At 38.8% G+C, this 24,763-nt stretch overlaps 1 long non-coding RNA gene across 1 annotated transcript in view; it reads right to left on the bottom strand.

The window, feature by feature from the left end:
* The window catches only part of LOC135049912 (uncharacterized), an 87,929-nt gene extending 63,529 nt beyond the window's left edge, over positions 1–24,400 (bottom strand). Inside the window, exon 1 of the long non-coding RNA XR_010241512.1 lies at positions 24,011–24,400. This is a non-coding gene — a long non-coding RNA (uncharacterized LOC135049912). The remainder of the gene's footprint in view (positions 1–24,010) is intronic.
* Between the last annotated feature and the right edge of the window lie 363 nt (positions 24,401–24,763).

Below are 24,763 nucleotides of genomic sequence, written 5' to 3'. Positions count from 1 at the left end.
AGGATATACGCAAAACTTATCAATGAATTTCAAGATATAAATTGTCTGAATGACTCCAATCCACACAATATATTTTTAGTAGTATTGATATAAAAATTCAAAAACATCGGCTATGTAGATAACTTATCATATTCTAAAAAGAGTTACATTTGAGAAAGAACATTTTACTTTTCAAATTCTTGCCGATCCCCCTGTTTTTCCTGAGAAAATTTTTGACCCCTGCAAAAGTTTTTTTATGTTCCATTATAAAAGAGTGGCAACAAATCGAATTGTTTATGTTATACTAACCTGAATATTAGTTGTGAAATGTGCCTGAAATCTTTATTTTCTGATATGTGCTATATCAGCTTTAAAATCACTAAAATGAACTATTGCTAACACAAAGCTCCATTCAAAAACAGAAAGGTAGGAATTTATTATTCTGCTAATTGTATCCTTCACATATTTATTGACTTTTTTTTATTATTGAACTTTGCTTATACACATTTCTTACTGAGACCTTTTAATTCTGACTTACATTTAAAAAAATGTTTATAAACAGGTACATCTAGACTTTCCATTTAAGGGGGGGCAGCTTAGTAAATATCAACAGCAAGAAAATTACATCTGCTTGAAAGCAATATTTGAAAGTTAATATAGTTCCAATAGCACTCTATCTACCATTGTAATTTTCCAACTTCCATGTCATTTTATCCTTTATGTCCTCCTCAGCCTCTCTCTCTCTCCCTGTCTATCTCTCAGTTGTCGGTTTGATCAGTGGGCGTGTGTGTAATCAGCCAGTATGGATGAGAGCGATTGCTTTTCTGTGTATTTCACCAAGGTCTGTGAGTGATGATCTTTCTATTTCAGTCAAATTATAAATATTAAAGTTTGCTTGCTGCGTAAATTGCGGAATTGGATGTGTAGCTGATCATTACTTCATTGGAACGGAACTTTAAAAAACACAATTAGGACACAGAGTATATTACCCTCTAAAGACTTATGCCAAAAGGAGAGAGAGAGAAAATATATAGATTTTCTTATACACACGTAAATTAGTGAAATGTAAATTGTTCTTAATGAAAAAAAAAACTCTAGTTTAGTTTTAGTAACCTTTCAGTTATTATGAGGGTCACTGGAAAGAGTGAGGCTTAGCTATTTATTATATGAATTGGGTATGTCAAATTAAACAAGGCATATTATTCCAAAACAGGGTCAGATTGGCCCAAAGCACCAGAGAGGAAAACCCCCTGTGGGCCCCACTGCCCGGGGGCCCCATCCATCCTCTAGGAATCAGGATTCAGACTGTGCACTTTAGTTATACATATGTTACATTTACATGTACTGCACAGGACTTTTATCGTATTTCTAAAGGGCATTCCTGTTATTAATTTGGTATATTTTCATGCGTGCACTAGAAGTATTTACTATATACTGTATATGTTATATTTATAAAGGGGTCCAGGTTATGCACACTCTAATGGTTAGCCAAGCTCAGCCACACCCCTAAGTATGGCCCCCTATCACTGCATCCCCCGGTGGGCCCTTCATGCCCCAGTCCGACACTGTACCGAAGTAAGCATACATTCAGTCAGCATATATACCCATCAGTATATGACAGTTCTTACTTTATATGTAATGTTACGTAAACTGATAGATGGTGTAAATGACAAAATTGATGGTTTTAACCACCATTAGCATCAAAAGTCCATAACTTAAAGTTGCATTATCGCCTAGGAAAACATTTTTTTACTAAAGTTGACTCATAATTCAAGGAGCTGCTATGTGCATTTGTTTTTGAAAATTTCTATTCCTGTAGGACCCCAGGCCTAAAATTGTGTTGGGGTGGAATGAAGTATCAGAGATTGTAACTTGTGATTGATCCTCCTGCTCACACTCCAGGATGTACAGCCACCAGGGGGTTGTCTTAAGGGATTGTCAGTACGTAGCTGGTAGTACAAATATGTAAAGTGTCCGATTTCTCCCCTATGATATATTATGTTTCCCCTAAGAGTTAAGTCAGGTAATACTTTCCAGGCTTAGAGATGATTGAATCACACAAAATTTAATGTGTCAACTATTCTTATTGATTTGGGGGCTAAAATGTAATTTCTGTCATGTGAGTTTACTCCACCCTCAGAGAAATCTTACTATCTCTCTGTGACTAATGTAAATAGGAGGTAGGAAAAATGTTTATGGTACAAATATACATTATATGAACAGATCCATCTTTAGAAGGATTTATTAGACCACAACATATAGAAATAATGAGGAAATAACCATAAAAGACACATAAAAATATACACCTGAGTCACAACCTGATGGCCAAAGCACAGTTGTCTACATATCTGACCTTTCATTGAATTATATGAGTGCTTTAGTTTATACACAGCACATGTGCCATTTTCCTGCACATGCCTTCTTGTACAATACTCATTTGGAGATTCACTAGTGACTTTTATGTGTAAAGATTTAATTATCATAATTATCATGTTTTCTAAATTTAAAATTGAATTATTTCCTTGAAAATTTGAATCATACCACTTAATGGTCATATGAATTGATTTTTATCCATTACTTTACCACAGTTTTTTGGTAGAATGGGATTCCCTCTGTGCCTGTGAATAACATGATCCATATTTCCCTAAATTTTTACATGCCAACTCCAAAGCATCCAGAAAGCAGAATTCTGCTGCCCAACATCCAAGAGTTTCTGTTGGTATGCTGCTCTCAAAGTGTTTAAGAGGCCTATTCATGATCCCTGATTGGCCATCTTACATATGCATAAGCACTAGTTTCCATACGTTATTAATAATGAGCTAGTTCTATATTTGGGACTTGATGGGATCGTCTAGTATTCATCCAAAGTTTTCTGATCAGCTATCCTGCACTGGAGCAATGCTGAATTATGGTGTAGGCCTTAGAATTTTGGTGGTGGACTTGTCTTGTCCCATATGTGACAACTACATTTTGTGATATTGTGTTGGGTATAATGGAGACATTTTTCTCCTATCTTAAAAATAAGCTAATTAGTAGTGATAAGCGGGTTCGGTTCCTCGGAATCCGAACCCCCCCGAACTTCACCCATTTTACACGGTTCCGAGGCAGACTCGGATCCTCCCGCCTTGCTCGGTTAACCTGAGCGCGCCCGAACGTCATCATCCCGCTGTCGTATTCTCGCGAGATTCGTATTCTATATAAGGAGCTGCGCGTCGCCGCCATTTTCACTCGTGCATTGGAGATGATAGGGAGAGGACGTGCAGCGTTCTCTCAGTTGTGTTCAGTGTGCTGCAAATATCTGTGCTCAGTGTGCTGAAAATATCTACGTTCTCTGCCTGAAAAACACTCCATATCTGTGCTCAGAGTGCTGCAAATATCTGTGCTCAGTGTGCTTTATTGTGGGGACTGGGGACCACCAGTAATATATAGTAGGAGGACAGTGCAGAGTTTTGCTGACCAGTGACCACCAGTATTATACGTTCTCTGCCTGAAAAACGCTCCATATCTGTGCTGCATTGTAGTATATAGTAGGAGGACAGTGCAGAATTTTGCTGACCAGTGACCACCAGTATTATATCAGTACGGTACAGTAGTCCACTGCTCTACCTACCTCTGTGTCGTCAAGTATACTATCCATCCATACCTGTGCTGCATTTTAGTTGTGCGCAGTATATAGTAGGACAGTGCAGAATTTTGCTGACCACCAGTATATATATATAGCATTACGGTACAGTAGTCCACTGCTCTACCTCTGTGTCATCAAGTATACTATCCATCCATACCTGTGCTGCATTTTAGTTATGCGCAGTATATAGTAGGAGGACAGTGCAGAATTTTGCTGACCACCAGTATATAATATATAGCAGTACGGTACAGTAGGCCACTGCTCTACCTACCTCTGTGTCGTCAAGTATACTATCCATCCATACCTGTGGTGCATTTTAGTTGTTGTGCGCAGTATATATAGTAGGAGGACCATGCATCATTTTACTGACCACCAGTATATAATATATAGCAGTACGGTACAGTAGGCCACTGCTCTACCTACCTCTGTGTCGTCAAGTATACTATCCATCCATACCTGTGGTGCATTTTAGTTGTTGTGCGCAGTATATATAGTAGGAGGACAGTGCATAATTTTGCTGACCACCAGTATATAATATATAGCAGTACGGTACAGTAGGCCACTGCTCTACCTAACTCTGTGTCGTCAAGTATACTATCCATCCATACCTGTGGTGCATTTTAGTTGCTGTGTGCAGTATATATAGTAGGAGGACAGTGCATAATTTTGCTGACCACCAGTATATAATATATAGCAGTACGGTACAGTAGGCCACTGCTCTACCTACCTCTGTGTCGTCAAGTATACTATCCATTCATACCTGTGCTGCATTTTAGTTGTTGTGCGCAGTATATATAGTAGGAGGACAGTGCATAATTTTGCTGACCACCAGTATATAATATATAGCAGTAAGGTACAGTAGGCCACTGCTCTACCTACCTCTGTGTCGTCAAGTATACTATCCATCCATACCTGTGGTGCATTTTAGTTGTTGTGCGCAGTATATATAGTAGGAGGACAGTGCATAATTTTGCTGACCACCAGTATATAATATATAGCAGTACGGTACAGTAGGCCATTGCTATTGATATATTACTGGCATATAATTCCACACATTAAAAAATGGAGAACAAAAATGTGGAGGGTAAAATAGGGAAAGATCAAGATCCACTTCCACCTCATGCTGAAGCTGCTGCCACTAGTCATGGCCGAGAAGATGAAATGCCATCAACGTCGTCTGCCAAGGCCGATGCCCAATGTCATAGTAGAGAGCATGTAAAATCCAAAAAACAAAAGTTCAGTAAAATGACCCAAAAATCTAAATTAAAAGCGTCTGAGGAGAAGCGTAAACTTGCCAATATGCCATTTACGACACGGAGTGGCAAGGAATGGCTGAGGCCCTCTCCTATGTTCCTCATGACTAGTGGGTCAGCTTCACATGAGGATGGAAGCACTCATCCTCCCGCTAGAAAAATGAAAAGACTTAAGCTGGGAAAAGCACAGCAAAGAACTGTGCGTTCTTCTAAATCACAAATCCCCAAGGAGAGTCCAATTGTGTCAGTTGCGGTGCCTGACCTTCCCAACACTGGATGGGAAGAGGTGGCGCCTTCCACCATTTGCACGCCCCCTGCAAGTACTGGAAGGAGCACCCGCAGTCCAGTTCCTGATAGTCAAATTGAAGATGTCACTGTTGAAGTACACCAGGATGAGGATATGGGTGTTGCTAGCGCTGAGGAGGAAATTGACAAGGAGGATTCTGATGGTGAGGTGGTTTGTTTAAGTCAGGCACCCGGGGAGACACCTGTTGTTCGTGGGACAAATATGGCCATTGACATGCCTGGTAAAATGACAAAAAAAATACATTTGTCAAGCCGTGTGTTGCCTTTGTCAAGCTGTAACAAGTAGGGGTAAGGACGTTAACCACCTAGGAACATCCTCCCTTATACGTCACCTGGAGCGCACTCTTCAAAAGTCATTGACAAGTTCAAAAACTTTGGGTGACAACGGAAGCAGTCCACTGACAACTAAATCCCTTCCTCTTGTAACCAAGCTCCTGCAAACCACACCACCAACTCCCTCAGTGTCAATTTCCTCCTTACACAGGAACGCCAATAGTCCTGCAGGCCATGTCACTGGCAAGTCTGATGAGTCCTCTCCTGCCTGGGATTCCTCCGATGCATCCTTGAGTGTAACGCCTACTGCTGCTGGCGCTGCTGTTGTTGCAGCTGGGAGTCGATCGTCATCCCAGAGGGGAAGTCGGAAGACCACTTGTACTACTTCCAGTAAGCAATTGACTGTCCAACAGTCCTTTGCGAGGAAGATGAAATATCACAGCAGTCATCCTGCTGCAAAGCGGATAACTCAGGCCTTGGCAGCCTGGGCGGTGTTAAACGTGTTTCCGGTATCCACCGTTAATTCACAGGGAACTAGAGTATTGCTTGAGGTACTGTGTCCCCGGTACCAAATACCATCTAGGTTCCACTTCTCTAGGCAGGCGATACAGAGAATGTACACAGACATCAGAAAAAGAGTCACCAGTGTCCTAAAAAATGCAGTTGTACCCAATGTCCACTTAACCACAGACATGTGGACAAGTGGAGCAGGGCAGACTCAGGACTATATGTCTGTGACAGCCCACTGGGTAGATGTATTGCCTCCCGCAGCAAGAACAGCAGCGGCGGCACCAGTAGCAGCATCTCCCAAACGCCAACTCGTTCCTAGGCAGGCTACGCTTTGTATTACCGCTTTTCAGAAGAGGCACACAGCTGACAACCTCTTACGGAAACTGAGGAACATCATCGCAGAATGGCTTACCCCAATTGGACTCTCCTGAGGATTTGTGACATCGGACAATGCCACCAATATTGTGCGTGTATTACATGTGGGCAAATTCCAGCACGTCCCATGTTTTGCACATACATTGAATTTGGTGGTGCAGAATTATTAAAAAAACGACAGGGGCGTGCAAGAGATGAGGTCGGTGGCCCGAAGAATTGCGGGCCACTTTCGGCATTCAGCCACCGCATGCCGAAGACTGGAGCACCAGCAAACACTCCTGAACCTGCCCCGCCATCATCTGAAGCAAGAGGTGGTAACGAGGTGGAATTCAACCCTCTATATGCTTCAGAGGATGGAGGAGCAGCAAAAGGCCATTCAAGCCTATACGGCTACCTACGATATAGGCAAAGGAGGGGGAATGCACCTGACTCAAGTGCAGTGGAGAATGATTTCAACGTTGTGCAAGGTTCTGCAACCCTTTGAACTTGCCACACGTGAAGTCACTTCAGACACTGCCAGCCTGAGTCAGGTCATTCCCCTCATCAGGCTTTTGCAGAAGAAGCTGGAGGGATTGAAGGAGGAGCTAAAATGGAGCAATTCCGCTAGGCATGTGGGACTTGTGGATGGAGCCCTTAATTCTCTTAACCAGGATTCATGGGTGGTCAATATGTTGAAATCAGAGCACTACATTTTGGCCACCGTGCTCGATCCTAGGTTTAAATCCTACGTTGTATCTCTCTTTCTGTCAGACCCAAGTCTGCAGAGGTGCAAAGACCTGCTGGTGAGACATTTGTCAAGTCAAGCAGAACGTGGCCCGTCAACAGCTCCTCCTTCACATTCTCCTGCAACTGGGGCTGCGAGGAAAAGGCTAAGAATTCCGAGCCCATCCGCTGGTGGTGATGCAGGGCAGTCTGGAGCGAGTGCTGACATCTGGTCCGGACTGAAGGACCTGCCAACGATTACTAACATGTCATCTACTGTCATTGCATATGATTCTCTCACCATTGAAAGAATGGTGGAGGATTATATGAGTGACCGCATCCAAGTAGGCACGTCAGACAGTCCGTATGTATACTGGCAGGAAAAAGAGGCAATTTGGAGGCCCTTGCAGAAACTGGCTTTATTCTACCTAAGTTGCCCCCCCTCCAGTGTGTACTCCGAAAGAGTGTTTAGTGCAGCCGCTCACCTTGTCAGCAATCGGCGTATGAGGCTACTTCCAGAAAATGTGGAGAAAATGATGTTCATCAAAATGAATTATAATCAATTTCTCCGTGGAGACATTCACCAGCAATTGCCTCCAGAAAGTACACAGGGACCTGAGATGGTGGATTCCAGTGGGGACGAATTAATAATCTGTGAAGAGGGGGATGTACAGAGTGAAAGGGGTGAGGAATCGGACGATGAGGAGGAGGTGGACATCTTGCCTCTGTAGAGCCAGTTTGTACAAGGAGAGATTGATTGCTTCTTTTTTTGGTGGGGGCCCAAACCAACCAGTCATTTCAGTCACAGTAGTGTGGCAGACCCTGTCGCTGAAATGATGGGCTTGTTAAAGTGTGCATGTCCTGTTTATACAACATAAGGGTGGGTGGGAGGGCCCAAGGACAATTCCATCTTGCACCTCTTTTTTCTTTCATTTTTCTTTGCATCATGTGCTGCTTGGGGACTATTTTTTGAAGTGCCATCCTGTCTGACACTGCAGTGCCACTCCTAGATGGGCCAGGTGTTTGTGTCAGCCACTTGGGTCGCTTAACTTAGCCATCCAGCGACCTTGGTGCACCTCTTTTTTCTTTGCATCATGTGCTGTTTGGGGACTATTTTTTGAAGTGCCATCCTGTCTGACACTGCAGTGCAACTCCTAGATGGGCCAGGTGTTTGTGTCGGCCACTTGGGTCGCTTAGCTTAGCCATCCAGCGACCTTGGTGCACCTCTTTTTTTCTTTGCATCATGTGCTGTTTGGGGACTATTTTTTGAAGTGCCATCCTGTCTGACACTGCAGTGCCACTCCTAGATGGGCCAGGTGTTTGTGTCGGCCACTTGGGTCGCTTAGCTTAGCCATCCAGCAACCTTGGTGCACCTCATTTTTTCTTTGCATCATGTGCTGTTTGGGGACTATTTTTTGAAGTGCCATCCTGTCTGACACTGCAGTGCCACTCCTAGATGGGCCAGGTGTTTGTGTCGGCCACTTGGGTCGCTTAGCTTAGCCATCCAGCAACCTTGGTGCACCTCTTTTTTTTATTTGCATCATGTGCTGTTTGGGGACTATTTTTTGAAGTGCCATCCTATCTGACACTGCAGTGCCACTCCTAGATGGGCTAGTTGTTTGTGTCGGCCACTTGTGTCGCTTAGCTTAGCCATCCAGCGACCTTGGTGCACCTCTTTTTTTCTTTGCATCATGTGCTGTTTGGGGACTATTTTTTTAAGTGCCATCCTGTCTGACACTGCAGTGCCACTCCTAGATGGGCCAGGTGTTTGTGTCGGCCACTTGGGTCGCTTAGATTAGCCATCCAGCGACCTTGGTGCACCTCTTTTTTTCTTTGCATCATGTGCTGTTTGGGGACTATTTTTTGAAGTGCCATCCTGTCTGACACTGCAGTGCCACTCCTAGATGGGCCAGGTGTTTGTGTCGGCCACTTGGGTCGCTTAGCTTAGCCATCCAGCAACCTTGGTGCACCTCATTTTTTCTTTGCATCATGTGCTGTTTGGGGACTATTTTTTGAAGTGCCATCCTGTCTGACACTGCAGTGCCACTCCTAGATGGGCCAGGTGTTTGTGTCGGCCACTTGGGTCGCTTAGCTTAGCCATCCAGCAACCTTGGTGCACCTCTTTTTTTTATTTGCATCATGTGCTGTTTGGGGACTATTTTTTGAAGTGCCATCCTATCTGACACTGCAGTGCCACTCCTAGATGGGCCAGTTGTTTGTGTCGGCCACTTGTGTCGCTTAGCTTAGCCATCCAGCGACCTTGGTGCACCTCTTTTTTTCTTTGCATCATGTGCTGTTTGGGGACTATTTTTTTAAGTGCCATCCTGTCTGACACTGCAGTGCCACTCCTAGATGGGCCAGGTGTTTGTGTCGGCCACTTGGGTCGCTTAGATTAGCCATCCAGCGACCTTGGTGCACCTCTTTTTTTCTTTGCATCATGTGCTGTTTGGGGACTATTTTTTGAAGTGCCATCCTGTCTGACACTGCAGTGCCACTCCTAGATGGTCCAGGTGTTTGTGTCGGCCACTTGTGTCGGCTTAGCTTAGTCATCCAACGACCTTGGTGCAAATTTTAGGACTAAAAATAATATTGTGAGGTGTGAGGTGTTCAGAATAGACTGGAAATTAGTGGAAATTATGGTTATTGAGGTTAATAATATTATGGGATCAAAATGACCCCCAAATTCTATGATTTAAGCTGTTTTTGAGGTTTTTAAAAAAAAAACACCCGAATCCAAAACACACCCGAATCCGACAAAAAAATTTCAGGGAGGCTTTGCCAAAACGCGTCCGAATCCAAAACACGGCCGCGGAACCGAATCCAAAACCAAAACACAAAACCCGAAAAATGTCCGGTGCACATCACTACTAATTAGGCACTTTGATTTTAAGTCCATCTTTTAAAAAAAAATAACTTCTTTGTGTTAAGTTTAACAGAAATTGATATGTTAAAACTTGAAAAAAAATTCAAATTCCAGTGAATCTGTGTTTGCAAACATATCAAACCTCTGGCAGCTCAAATCTGCCTCAACTTCTATTCCTTTGAAGACTGTTTCCCTCATGTACTTTATTAAAACCCTTATTATATTTAAAAGTTTCTACCATGTCCACCCTTTCCATTCTCTGCTCCAGACTATACATGTTAAGATCTTTTGGTCTTTCTGGGTAAGTTTTGTGATGTAGGCCATGCAGCATTTTAGTTACCCTTCTTTGTACACTCTAATGTATTTATAAACTTATGGAGATGGTCTCCAGAACTGGCTACAGTATTTCAGATGAGGCCTTATCAATGACCTATACAATGGCATTATTACTTCTTTTTTCCTGCTACTGATTCCTCTCCCTATGCAACCAAACATCTGATTTGCCTTTTTCATTGCTTTGTTGCACTGCTTTCCTTCAAGTCATTTGAAATAGTGACTCCTAAATCCCTCTACTCCTCAGTAGTTTCCTTTATAGTACTCTTGAAACTATATTTAGTCTTTGGATTTTTGAAACCCAAGTGCATGATTAAGCATTTTTTTGGCATTAAACTGTAGTTGCCAGTTGCCACGTTCATGACCATTTCTCAAGTCTACCTAGGTCATCAATCATTTGTTTTACCCCTCCCGGTGTGTCTACCCTGTTGCATATCTCTGTATCATCTGCAAAAAGGCATACTTTCCTTTCAATACCATTTGCAATGTCACCAACAAAGATCTTAAAGAGCACTGGTCCAAGTACAGATCCCTGGGGTACTCCACTGGTAACATTTCTCTCCATAGAATGCACTCCATTTATTACAACTGTCTATTCTATATCCTGCAACCAGGTTCTTATCCATTTAACTGTTTTATGATGCAATCCTAAGCTTTCAAGTTTATTTAGCAGTCTGCGATGTGGGACACTGTCTACTGCTTTACTAAAGTCTAAGTAACTCTTTTGATACAAGAGTCGGTTGCCTTTAGTATTGCACTTTTTAGTTTTTCCCACCTCTCTTGCATGCCTTTCAAGCTCCTTCAATCCGCCAATGAGTTGCTTAAACATCTCCCCATTTTTGCAAAGTCAGCATTTCTAAATTCCAACATCTTTGTTTTGTGTGACAGGAGTTGGACACTGTCTTTATATTTTAAACCATACTGCTTGATGATCACTGGATCCTATGGGGTAAATGTATCATAGCGGAATGTATCAAACTTTTGCTCCCCCATTTCGGCAGATGGGATGTTAATATATCTTGTCGATGTCCCCTCCTGCTTCGCCTCAGTAATGATGTGAAGCAGGAAGGGACATTGACAAGATTTATTAACATCCTGTCTGCCGAAGTGGGGGAGCAAAAGTTCCCCCCTCCGGCAATGCCCCCTGAGCACACAGTGCATCAGTTTAGTGCTGATGCACTGTGTCTCCCTGCCCGGCTGGCTCCTCTGCGCATGCGTGGGATCTCACTACTCATGTGAGATTCCTAGCGCAGTCCGGAGCAGGCACCCATCACAGCCAGAGACAGCTCTGCTCCTACTGTGGTGTATGGGCATCGACACCATGCAGCTGTCAAAATCGACAACTGTGGGTGTTGGAATGTTCAGCATCGATTGGGCATACATTGCCAAAGCATACCAGTCTGCTATCTCAAAGATAGCAGCGCCGATATAGACAGGGGCGCAGACCATGGCTATCATACATGGGGGGAAGCGGTATAGCACACATAACGTGCACTGATACCACTTCCTCCCCATATCGACAGTTCTTACATTTACCCCAATGTTCTCACCCACATATATGTCTGTTATCCTATTACCATTTGTGAGTATTAAATCTAATATTGAGTCTTTGCAAGTGGGCTTCCTCACCAGTTGCTAGAGAGATAATCCCTGTAGGGAATTTAGAAATTTGCTACTTGTTGTTGAACAAAAGACCCCTCCCAATTTCCCAATTTACATCAGGTAGATTAAAGTCACCCATGATTATGACCTCTCCTTGTAAAGCCATTTTAGTGATGTCCAGCAATAGGTTCCTGTCCAAATCCTGCCCCTGGCCTGGTGGTCTATAGATCACCCCAGTGTGAATAATGTCCTTCTCCCCAGTTTCTATAGTGACCCAAAGGGCCTCTGTTTTGTCTTAAATATTTGGTATTAAAGTAGCATTTATGCTTATTTTTCACATACATTGCTACCCCTCCTCCGATTCTTCCCATTCTGTCCTTTCTAAATACATCATATAATCCTTGCATGACATTATGCCCATTATCACTACCAGAAAAATAACAGGCATATATATGATGAATGTGATGTACTAAATCATGAGTCTTTAACCTGACGACCTCCAGCTGCTGTGGACCTACACATCCTAGCATGCCCTACCTTAGTTTTAGCATGCCTTAATAGCAAACCTGTGGCAGGGCATGCTGGTATGTGTAGTTCCATAGCAGCTGGAAGGCCGCAGGTTGAAGACCCATGTTCTAAATGGACCTAAATGTAATCGAACATATGGACTAAATAAATAATGTGCTATGAAAATAATTTTGATCTTCAATGATGTATTGTTATATCATAAAAACATTCTTTTCCTTAAGAAATCATTTAGAAAGTTCATAATATGTTGTGTTAAACAGTGAGCCAATAACATGCTTTTGTGAACAAGGAACCTTCTAAAATCCACAAAGCCAGAGACTCTCTTTCAATTAAAAGTCAACTTATCCTGAAAATGACAGATGACACATGAAAGAAAAATAACAAAAAGAATCAGTTTTATCCTGACTTTACATCACACAAATTTGGTACAGTAAAGACTAATTAAATTGGTTCTATGCTGATGTAGGTGAAAAGGCTTAAATGCTAACTCATAGCATGTCAGTTATACTTGCTGTGGCACTATTGGGGTATGTCCATGAGTACTGTATGAATCCACTTCTATCATCTCTGCAGGGCATTTCTGTTATTTGGGACATTTGCTGTAAAAATCATACCAGTTCTTCTGATCTGTCCCAGATTGTACAAAAGAACAATGTGTTCTTTCTCAGAGGGATAAAGTCTTGAGCCTGATGCAGAGTTGGGAGTAAGGAAAAGAAAATGGAGAAAAAACTGAGCAATTTTCAGCTTGGCAAAACCGTATTGTAATGCAGGTGGGTTAGAGTGGATTTACAGTAGCATACCTCACAAGTCTCCGCCTGTATGAAGAGGGACATCCGTACACCCTGAAATTAGTGGCATAACTTTGCTGGAAACACTGCGAGGGAATCTCCAGGAGCTACTGGACATGCCCTCAGTCTCTCTCTTCCGTGAATAAATGAAGTGCGCATGCGCACACCATCTATTCACCGCTGCTCTGCTAAGCAGTGCGGTGAGTAAGAGGGGGCCTCCAAACTACTCCTTTACTGCAGGACACTGCAGGCCACAGGTGGGACAGCAAGACGGGTGCAAAAAATGGGTCTTTCCCGACAAAATCAGGACAGTTTGGAGGTATGCAGAAGGGATGGGGTGTGTCCTAAATTTCAGTGTAAAAATGCAGTATTGTATGCCACATGCAAAAACAGTCAATATTTTACCTGCATTCAAAAAACATAAATGCCATTGCACCAATTGCATTTCAACATGGTTTGGCAAATTGCTGCGTTTTTTGTACCTCAATCTGAATCCGGCCCATTAGCCATAACAAAGTATGTAATTTAGAGCAGTGATTCCAGACCTCGGTCTTCAAGTACCCCCAACAGTTCATGCTTTCCAGGTCACCTAGCAGTTGAATAGGTTGGGAACCACTGATTTAGGCCACAGGTTGTCAAACTCGGTCCTCAGGACCCCACAAAGTGCATGTTTTGCAGGTCTCCTCACAGGATCACAAGTGAAATAATGAACTCCACCTGTGGACCTTTCAAAAAGTTTCAGTGAGCAATAAATACACCTGTTCACCTGCTGGGTTACCTGGAAAACATGTATGGTTCTGAGGACCGAGTTTGAGAGCCTATGATTTAGAGCAATAACACACACATGTGTTAAAGTGCAAATAGTATCTCAGGAAACTAAACTAAAAAAAGTATGATTGATATGATTATTTTGAATTTATAAACCATAGCAAAACTTTGTTTGGACCTGTAATCTACCAATAGTTATTGGCTTTACAGAAGCAGAAAACAAGACAATTATGAATTCTATGCGTGCCTCAACACTGTGTTTGTAAGAACAATAAGGGTGAATTTATGGACCACAGAAAATTTGGGTGCTCCTTTTTTCGAATATACCTACTTGAACACCTTTGTTGATGAACCTATTAGACCACTTATATACTGTATGTGCAAGTTCATTTTTTAATTTGGGTAGCATTTTTGTGCAAATGTTTTGCAGGAATATTTGGGACAATGAGATGGGAATACGCATGCCATAAAAACATCTCTTGAAAATCCTGCCTACTGTCCCAGGTTGTCCTCACTTTCTTTTCTTCATAAATGACCTTCACTTGGGATAATTTATAAGAAGGAGAACTTGTTGGTTTATTACATCTATATATATGTCCAACTGCCCATTTATGTAAAAACACATAAATGGGTGCAGGACTTCAAACCGCAATATCGCTATTCTTCTGGGACACTTTGCTCCACATGTGCTGACTTTGGACATTAAAATGCAAATTGTCCACAAAATAAAAATGGCTTCTAGAAGTATTGCCTTCTTCCAAATGTGGATAATCGACTTTAATTGTATCTTTGGGGATTTCTGCATTTCAAGTGTTAAAATGTAAATTATTTTAATTAAAAACACATTGATTTACATTTGCATAATCATGTGCAGTTTATATTTATGTGCCTCAAATGAGAAAATAGAATCCCAATGAAAAGAGTGTATAAGTTGGTATTTACAGTATGCATTTACGGTATGCCACCTCCAAGCTTGTGTAAACATTTGGCTTACTTACAATGAAAAAGCTTGAGATTTGTGTAGGACAAAGCCCTTTGAAGCTCATTTTAATATCCTGAGTTGAAATATATATATATATATATATATGTATATATATATACATATATATATATATATACGTATATATATATATATATATATATATATATATATACGTTTGTAATCCTGCACTCTCATCTAGTATTCAGGAAAGAAGATGGCGGGTGCTCCCAATGGGCTGTGGCAGGTCCACTCATAAATCACAAAAAGTTCCACACTGTGGAGGGTGCACTCTCGCTGGTAAATATTCAATGAGCCATAGTTTCTTCTTTACCACCGGTTACTTTATTGTCGACGTTTCGGTCTGTTCACAGACCTTTCTCAAGACAGGTGATACATCGGATCAATTTTCCACTAGAGTTAAATACACATACATGGGTTCATCTTCAAAGGACAATCTTTACAATTACAATCACAAGCCTTGCCGGCCCCTACGTGAATGCTAACCCACAGTAAAACAGACCCACCACCTTAACATAGATAAGAGTGGTGCATCCTATTAGTTTCATGTGATCATCAATCCCTCAGCCCCAAAACATAAGTACCTGCGGGACTTAACAGTCATGGAGAAACCAACTCGCTAGCCATATGGAAGTGGAGACAGAACATACTGCCTGCTGCCAAAAACACATAATTTACATTAATAGTGTAAGAAGATTATAGAAATGCTAACTTCCAAAAACCAGCACACCTGTAAGATCACCACCACCAGCAGTTACCTGATAAGTTTTTCTCCAGTAGATGGATACAGCTACTCACATCAACAGAAGCAAGCGATGCCTTCTATAATAGAATCAAGTACCAATCTAATAACAGCCACATATCAAACGGTCAAAGATATATAACAATCCATAAAAAACTATACTGCACTGAGTACTTACATGGGTCAGGTCACATCCCATTAGTAGCTGTATAGATCAACAAGCAAATGCCGAGCTATTTAGAGTGTGCCTGCCGGAAGTGGCCTCCGTGACCGGAAGTCACTCAAAAGGAGTTCACTCAGTCGCAAACATGAATTACCATGCCCATCAGGGAAATACTCTCTCTGGCTATCCCAGTATACGAGACACAATATAGGCGCTCAGAGGTACAGCCACGTTGTCCCATGCTGTCCAACACATGATGCAGTTCACAGGACAGGAAGTGACGCCACTCTGCGTTCCAACTAGATAAGCGGAAGTAAACAACACCGCATATATGCATTTCATTCACCAGAAGTCCGTGCGTTCCACGGATCCCCGTGAAGCCACGCCCCGTACAACAGAAGCCTATATAGACAATGAGTATTAAACAGATAATATGACCCTTCAGTCCCTAGGTACTAATAAAAACAGGATTTAAGTATATAGCAATAAGGGCAACCACATATCCAACTAGTGCTTGCCTACATTTATCATATAAATACACAAATTCAAGAGAAGTGTCCAACGGACTCACTATACTCATTAATCAAACTAATGTAGGTACTGGTCAGATTACTGGTCAGAATTCACGAGAGGCCCACAAAGCAACACAACATGTGGGTATAGACCTAGACAGACTAACACTTAACATACAAAAAAAACAATATATGACACACATATATATACATATATGACAAACATGTCATAAGACATGTTGCAAATGCCAGAATCTGTTGTGATACAGAAATCATACATGATCCCAGCTTGAAATCCACAGATATTATGTCCTGATTGAATAGTGAACAATTACTACCAATCGGGTACCCATTCATATGGTCAAAAAGAAATATATATAATTATTGTTATTATTATTTTTTTTGGGGGGGAGGGGGTAGGGCGGGATTGTAATTATCAGATACATCATACAGTATTATTCTTATTGCACTGATTCTGGTTTGGCCAGGAATACTTGAAATGTTGAGCGACCTCAACACCAAAGTAGCTATCACATTTTCTATCATTAGCACAGGAGGAATTTCATATTATGATCCAGTGTATGATAAGAGCTACATTACTTAGTGGGGAGCTTGATACCACTAAACTACATATCAATATGTAGCATTACTATTAATGTGTACTATTTGTCATCCCATGTTGACAAAATCCCTTAGTAATGTTAATATCTGAATAAGCAATACAATACCTGCTTTGTCGCTGTTGAGAATTGGCGTTTAGACTGTAGACTGAAAAATATGTACCGTATGCTGTATGTAATACACATATATGACAAATTAAAATATAGCAAAGGCTATTCATAAGCATAAATAAGTAAACATATTTCTATGAATATAGACTACACATTGAAATGTTTTTTTCAGAGAGTTAATATTTTAAGTTATATAGACTATAAATAATAATAATAATAATAATAATAATAATAATGTAATCAAATGTGCCTATTTTTATTTACATGTTTTCTTTTCTATAAATTTCTCTAATTTTAAAGGTGACAAAAATAAGATGCATTTTTATTTTGTTAATTCCTTTAGTAGGAAATGCAATCTCAGACAGCGCCTTTGTAACCTGTAATTATAAAGAGGGAAAGTACAATGACTGATTCATTTGGATCATTCCAAAATAATACTGTAATATATTACACCGAAAGAGACAGCTTTTAATTATCACCTTGACAACAAAGTTTTTTTTCATTGTAAAATATGGTTCTAGGGATAGTAATGCTTGGGATCCATATGCAGTTTGAACTGACACATTCAAGCGGGACAATAAAACAAGAAAGACACAGCTGATACACAAAAGAAAGCGTCTAGACAGGGCTCTATCAGTCTGGCTAAATTTGGTGCTGGCAGTCCCAAAGGGATCATAATATAATTGTTCTGGTGTCTGTGTTCATTCTCCTTGTCGAATGGTATTCTAAATAGGCAACCTTTTATTTAAATATACTAAGCCCAGCCCTACATTTTTCTGTTCATATATTTAAGCTTTCTGTAAATGATAGTATATCAAAAACCTTAGTAAACAAATAAACAATAAACACCAGAAACTTGCCACACAAAAGAGCAAAATATATACAAAACAAATGCGGAAACACTCTAAACCAGTGGTACATAAACCATTGCACAAACAGCATGTACTCTATGTAGAAAATAAATCTAATAACAGACAAAAGGTGTTTAAATACGATTTAGACAGATAATAGTCTGCCTTCCTGGAGGAGCAAAAAAATCAACCATAGAGGGCGTGATTTACAGTGAAAAGTATTCACAAGAACTGGAGATAAGCAAACTGTGGCCAAGTTAGTTGCCATTCTACCTCTGCTTCAACATTTTGTGTAGGGGCAATTCCTCTTGGTATATAATGTTAAGTAGATCCAAAATATGCCAATGAAACATGAAAGATTTCACAGAAAAACGCAAAAAAATTGCACACGCATTTGAAAAAGTTGCTCATCGCTGAAGAAAATCTTCCTATTATAAAATAAATTTGTAATTATGACAGCTGTTTGGTTTAAAAAGATAATAGCTGCATTTACTTTTGTATTTACAGTTAGATGCAACAATGAATACACAGTGGGCCTCATGTAAGGCATATTCTGTAACAATGTAAAATAACACGCTACATGGATTGACAGATGTGCATCAAGACTAATAGGCAGAGACAGTTCTGTTCACAGGAGCTTACAACACAGAGGACAAATTGTTTTATTATGCGCATCAAAGTTAAGGAGCAACTACCTGTTTTGAGTAAAGAAAGTAATCAACTGAATGGCAAAAACTGTGAATTAGGTCCGTCCTTTAGAATTTGCCGGTAGGCCTAATTTTTACGCATAAATGCTTTTTTGGCTTGTACAAGGATTTAGGAAATGCTAGCTCTGAAGAAATTGGTTAATAGTAATTTTAATGTAAAAACTTTCAGAGAAAGTGTGTATTTCTTGCTGATCCCACATCAAAGCTGTTGATTTTAACCACGTAGGACTAAAATTCCAGCAATATATATCTTCAGAGGGATATTTTTGTAGTCATTTTGTTGGTCCTGCAGGAATTAAAATTATTTTAAGTTGGGCCAACATAAAAAAAATACAAGTCAGTATGGAATCTAAGCTTTTATGTTCTTCCCCTTCTCAGGCAAATCTCAAGAAATATTAATCATATCAAAGAAAGCAAACTTGAAATGGATGTAATTTTTTATGTAACCCAATGAAAGCGGCCCCAGCTTCTAAATGAATACAAAGGGACCAAATGTAAAATTGCAAAGTTAAAAAGAAGAAAGGTATACAAATAAGCACTTAAACTCTCTTATGGTCAAAGCATGTAAGTGAACAAACATTATGAATTTATTATTTATTTATTTATTAGCAGTTTCTTATATAGCGCAGCATATTCCGTTGCGCTTTACAATTAGAACAACAATTATAGAACAAAACTGGGCAAAGACAGACAGACAGACAGACAGAGGTAGGAAGGCCCTGCTCGCAAGCTATGAATATGGTTTAGTTTCCAGATCATCAACGCAGTTAGGAGCCTGGATTACCACATTTATACAATGCAAACAGTCATTTAAAAATTTTGTTTTCTAAAATGGCTTCTCTAAATTGATTGTATTAAGAGTAAACCTGATTTATCCTAAAAATCCATTTTCTAAAGATCTACATCTCAGAGAACAGCTGCCAGCAGCCGTCTTTATATCAGCATTAAAAAAATGAAAGATACGTGTTTCACCGTCTTTGTCATCAATCAATTTTTCCTCAAATCGGAACCTTATAGATGTTTTCAGCACACTGAATGTCTCCCTATGAGGGCTTTTAGGTATTAACTGGATTAAAATGAATATATTTGCAAAAGGTTTTTCTTCTTTTTTTCCAGCCAACTAATGTGCATTTGAATTGATACAAAGTTGTTTTGTGTGTGATAAATTACAATAAGATGGTTTTATGTCTGGGAAGTGTGTGTGTGTGTGTGTGTGTGTGTGTGGTGCAGTGTAAAGGAGAGGAGATGCTGTTGTTTTCTATGTAACGTCTGTGGAAGCTTGGGCTATTATATTTGCTATCTGACAATGACATGCACTTTTTGTTGTTTTGTGCGATGGTAAATAGTCTGGGATTCATTGAAGTATGAGGAAAAGTGTTAGTTTTGAGAATTTCGTCTCCTGCCCTGTCTTCATATACAGTTCATGGGGGTTTGTCTGCAGCTGCCCTTCTTAGAATTTGAATAGAGGGGGGGACGGGACTTTTTTTTAAGGGGGAGGGAATGAAGCTCTGAATACCTTCCCAATAAGAGATGAGGCATATTGAAAACTATATTAAATTACCCTGATTAACAATTTAGCCACGAACAGGGGAGCTTTGGGAAATCTGTATAGGAAAGACTGGGAGCTATTCATACAAGCAGCAGAGGTCGAAAGGTTTCTGAAGTTCACATGCTCAAAGCCTTTGTTATGCTAACAGACAATCTCAAATCAGCTGCCAAGTGGAGTGTAAAATATAAATGATTCCTTGAGAACTTCCAATAAGTTGTCATTTTTCCTCACCAAATACCAGGACAGTCTGATCATTTATTGCAAACTCTGTTTTATCATTATTGCTGGTCTGCTGATTAAATATCTGGTTTCAAAACTAATTTCAAGGAAAATGCCTAAAATCCCTCCAAGTCCAATTTTATTATGCAAAATAAATAGTAATAAAAAACTTAAAGGAAATATTTTTTTTGAGGGGTGGATGGTTGGGGGGGGGGGTGTCTTGTTTTGCAAAGAACATGACTCCCCTCCTGTGAGGAAGAGAGGTCATAAAATATCAGTCACAATCTAGACAGCACCCCATCTAGGTCTAGACTGCATTCTGTTCCCATGCTTGTGATTTACATCATTTGCATACTGGGAAAAAAAAGGTATCCCAGAGTTTTAATGGCAAACATGAGTCTACTACAAGATGCATCTATAGTATAATGAAATACAAAGATAATTACAGTATAATGTAACAATACAGCATCAGATGAGATCTTACCTATTGGAGGTCTATATATGGGTTCATGTGAATGAAATTAAATTTTAGGAAGTGCACACTATATTGAGATATAGATGCAGAGAGGAAAGGGTTAACAATACTTCTAGAAATAAATTGCTCTATAAGAAAGTGCTGTTTTCATTCTGGGCTAGTAAAAAGAAAAGATGAAAGGGAGAGGCATACTAATTAATCCCCAACATTGACATCAGAGAGAAATAAAAATAATGTGCATGCAATTTCATTGATTGCAGGAAAGAATATGACATTTACAAAAAAAATTAAAAATGAAATAAATACACCCATACTTTTTGAATTCAAAACATATTTAGAAATCCAAAAAGTATAAGTATACACACACACACACACACACACACACACACACACACACACACACACACACACACATATATATATATACATACATGGAAACACATAGATAGATAGATAGATAGGTAGATAGATAGATAGATAGATAGATAGATAGATAGATAGATAGATAGATAGATAGATACCTGGTTAGTACACATTACAGAACATAAGGTCCATGTTTGTATTATGTCATTAACAGGTAAAATAACTAACATAATAATATTGGCTATGAAAAAAATAACTAACATTGCACCATTATATAACCAATGAGCGCTAATGTATCAATTGTTTATTTGTTTGGTCCTCTTTTAATGAATTCCATTATTCACCTGAAGTGTGAAAAATGGAAATGGATAATGCCAATTGGCATATCTACCTATGAGACACAAAGCAATAAGAAGAGATAAATAAGAACATCCCAGGATATTTCTAAAGTGTATACTGTGTATTTCTTAATTAAATACCAATAAAAGAGATGCATTTAAAGATAGTTATAGAGTTTTGTATTTATTTAATAATTTTAACTTTCATTTCATCATCTATATTATAAAACACAAAAAGCATAAATATATTCCTCTTTTACGCATTTGTGCTTCCAAGTTTTATAGTTTTCATTAACGTCATTGAGATAATACATACATAAAAATAATTCTTCTCTGTCGCAATATAGCATCACAAACATTAAAATCACGGTCTTAATTGCTTTTCATACACTTTACTTATTAATTGTATCTACATCTTACTGCCACCATTTTTAATAGGCTATTTTGTTGCAGGCTGTCTATGCCTAGTGCACAAATTAAGCATTGTGATACTTTTCTTTCACTCCATTCTTTGCCATACCTATGGCATCACTGTTTCTAAATGTATTTTATGATGATATACATGATATGTAAAACACAAAAATCCTATTTGTTCAATACAATTCAGCATGATAGACTTTTTATATTGCAGCATAAAATACTTTGTATTATATAATACAATTTTTATTACATAATGTCTAGAAAATGAAATGCAATTAATGAATAGAGATATACTGTATGATACAATCATGATTGGTATTTACAGAATTTAATTCCTAATACAGTACATTTTTTTCTCTATGTATACTCTTTTAGACTAAACTTGTATATAAATATTACTTTATCTTGTCACTGATTTCTTTAGCTGAATTACAAAAAGGTGTATTTTACAAATATATCAATAAGTATGTAAGTTTTGTCAGTTACAAATGTTTGTATTCCATTCTTAAACTATTAAAAATTGCAATTTATCAACATACAGTTATTTGGTTCCCTATTTAGATTTAAAACCTGGTATATTTTTCATTTTATAATTTTGATATTTAGGATTTTACAAATGTTAGACAGCTATGTAAGAAAAATTAATCAATTATGCTTTAAATTTTGTAGTGTGTGACTTGTACATTGTATGAAAAGCTGTATTAAGTGACAGCATATTTTTGATATATATATATATATATCTATCATGTTTATAGCTATTATTTCAGGATATGACATCTAAATTCCCTCTGTCGCACATGTCAAATTCTGTATACGATAGATAGATAGATAGATAGATAGATAGATAGATAGATAGATAGATAGATAGATAGATAGATAGATAGACAGACAGACAGTAGAGAGAACTCATAGGGAAAATTACGGTAAAATCATTTTTATATATCTTATGTCTAAATGTAGTCCTAAACTGTATTCTGAGTAGGCTTTGTTATCATGATGAAGATTGAAATTTATGATCTTAGCCAAATAAGAAAAATAAATTGTGAGGATAACGTGTAGGATGACACATACACCCTAAAACAAAAACAAAGGCTCAGTAGCACCATTAGGAAATATAATAAAATCCTTTATCTGACAGCCATCAGGGAGAAGCCGTGAATACAAGTTAACAAGCATGAACTGATAACACAACATTTATAGGAGGTCACAAGTCAAATGCCAGTCAGAGGCTTTTAACCTCCTGGGTCATAAACAGGAACACGTATTAAAAAAGAAAGCAAGTTATTCATTGGCTTTTAAAGTGCATTTATTTACTGTTTCCTTTTTATTTATTAAACACTATATAGAAGCTACCAGTGATCACAAGTAATGCATGGCATGATCATGTACATAAAATGAGAAATAAGTATATGCTTAAATATTGCAAGCTTTAGATACAGACACTTGGAAAATGATATACATCTTTAGCAAGTATAACCCTATAAAAATGAAATAATTTGTATTTTTTAAGAAAAAATAAGAACTATGTTAAAGGTTCGGTGTTTACACAACTGAACAATAAAACTGCCTGCAGATTTTGATCCCCTTTATAATATTAATGCAGCTTTTTCTGTGACAAGTTTTAAAAAGGGTTCGCTATATGCTTTAGCAACCATAAAGATGTTTTTTTTTTATTCAATCTAATTTAACATTTTTTTCTAGCCTTATTAGTATATAAATCAGCGGAAGCAAATTTTTAATAGCTCCCTACTTTTCTGCATCTTGACCGCGATTATCTTAATGGGAATTACATATAAGATTCAGAGTCTCAGACAAATACTCATGTAATGAAGTAAAGCTGTATTCTATATGTAAGCAACTGCTGTAAGTCACAATGAAAGAACCGAGAGGAGAGAGATAAAATGTCATGCATTATTCTAAGGCCTTTCAAGCATGACTGTTCCTTTAAACATAGTTTAAAAATGCACTAGGCAAATATAAATATGATTTTAAATATTTATCACAAATATTTTAATGACATTTGGAATGCACTCACCTTTATTGTCATTCTGTTTTCTGAAGTCCATTTGTTTCACAAAAGCCCCCAAGCAGAAGTACAAGGACTAACTGTCTTCATTCAGTTAATGTTTAGTTAAAAAAAAACACCAAGCAGCCTTAATCAGCATGCTGATTGCATCGTGAACTAACAAATAATTTACTACTCCAAGCATTGCATTCCATTAAAAGCTCATTAAATTTTCTCTTCTCCAATGGGAGGGTTCTGGTTGGATATGCATTCTTTTAGCTGAAATTATCTCTTCACTTTCACAAAAATATGTATTTTCTCTTCAAATAACTAGAAATTTACAGATCCACAAATAATCATACGCTAAGCAATCTATTTTTCCTTAATGACAACTGCAAAAGATTTAAAAGGTGATTGGAAAGGATGTGATTGGGAATACAGTTTAATGCCTTGGAATCATGACCATATGCTTGCTATTATATATTTTCGCATATTCACAAAGGCTATTACGCCTTGAACCATAGTTCCAACACTTTCTGTAGTGTTGCACAGTTTGAGCATAAACACTAGGATCAAGCACAAGTATGGATTGATATTAATTTTGTTGGGGTTCTTATGCAGGAGAGGTTAAATGAAACGCATTTCTAGAACAAAAAATAAAATATAACTTATTTGGGATCCTTTGTTGATAATATATGACAAAAGCTCACCTTGGTGTAAGCGAGGAGAGCATTGATGTTCTATAGCAAACATTGGGGCAACTGCTGGATCAAAATATAATGC

The sequence above is a fragment of the Pseudophryne corroboree genome, chromosome 1, assembly GCF_028390025.1.
Source record: "Pseudophryne corroboree isolate aPseCor3 chromosome 1, aPseCor3.hap2, whole genome shotgun sequence".
In the NCBI taxonomy this organism is placed as follows: Eukaryota; Metazoa; Chordata; class Amphibia; order Anura; family Myobatrachidae; genus Pseudophryne; species Pseudophryne corroboree.
Note: the sequence above shows the minus strand (reverse complement) of the source record. Positions and strands in the feature narration are given on the sequence as shown.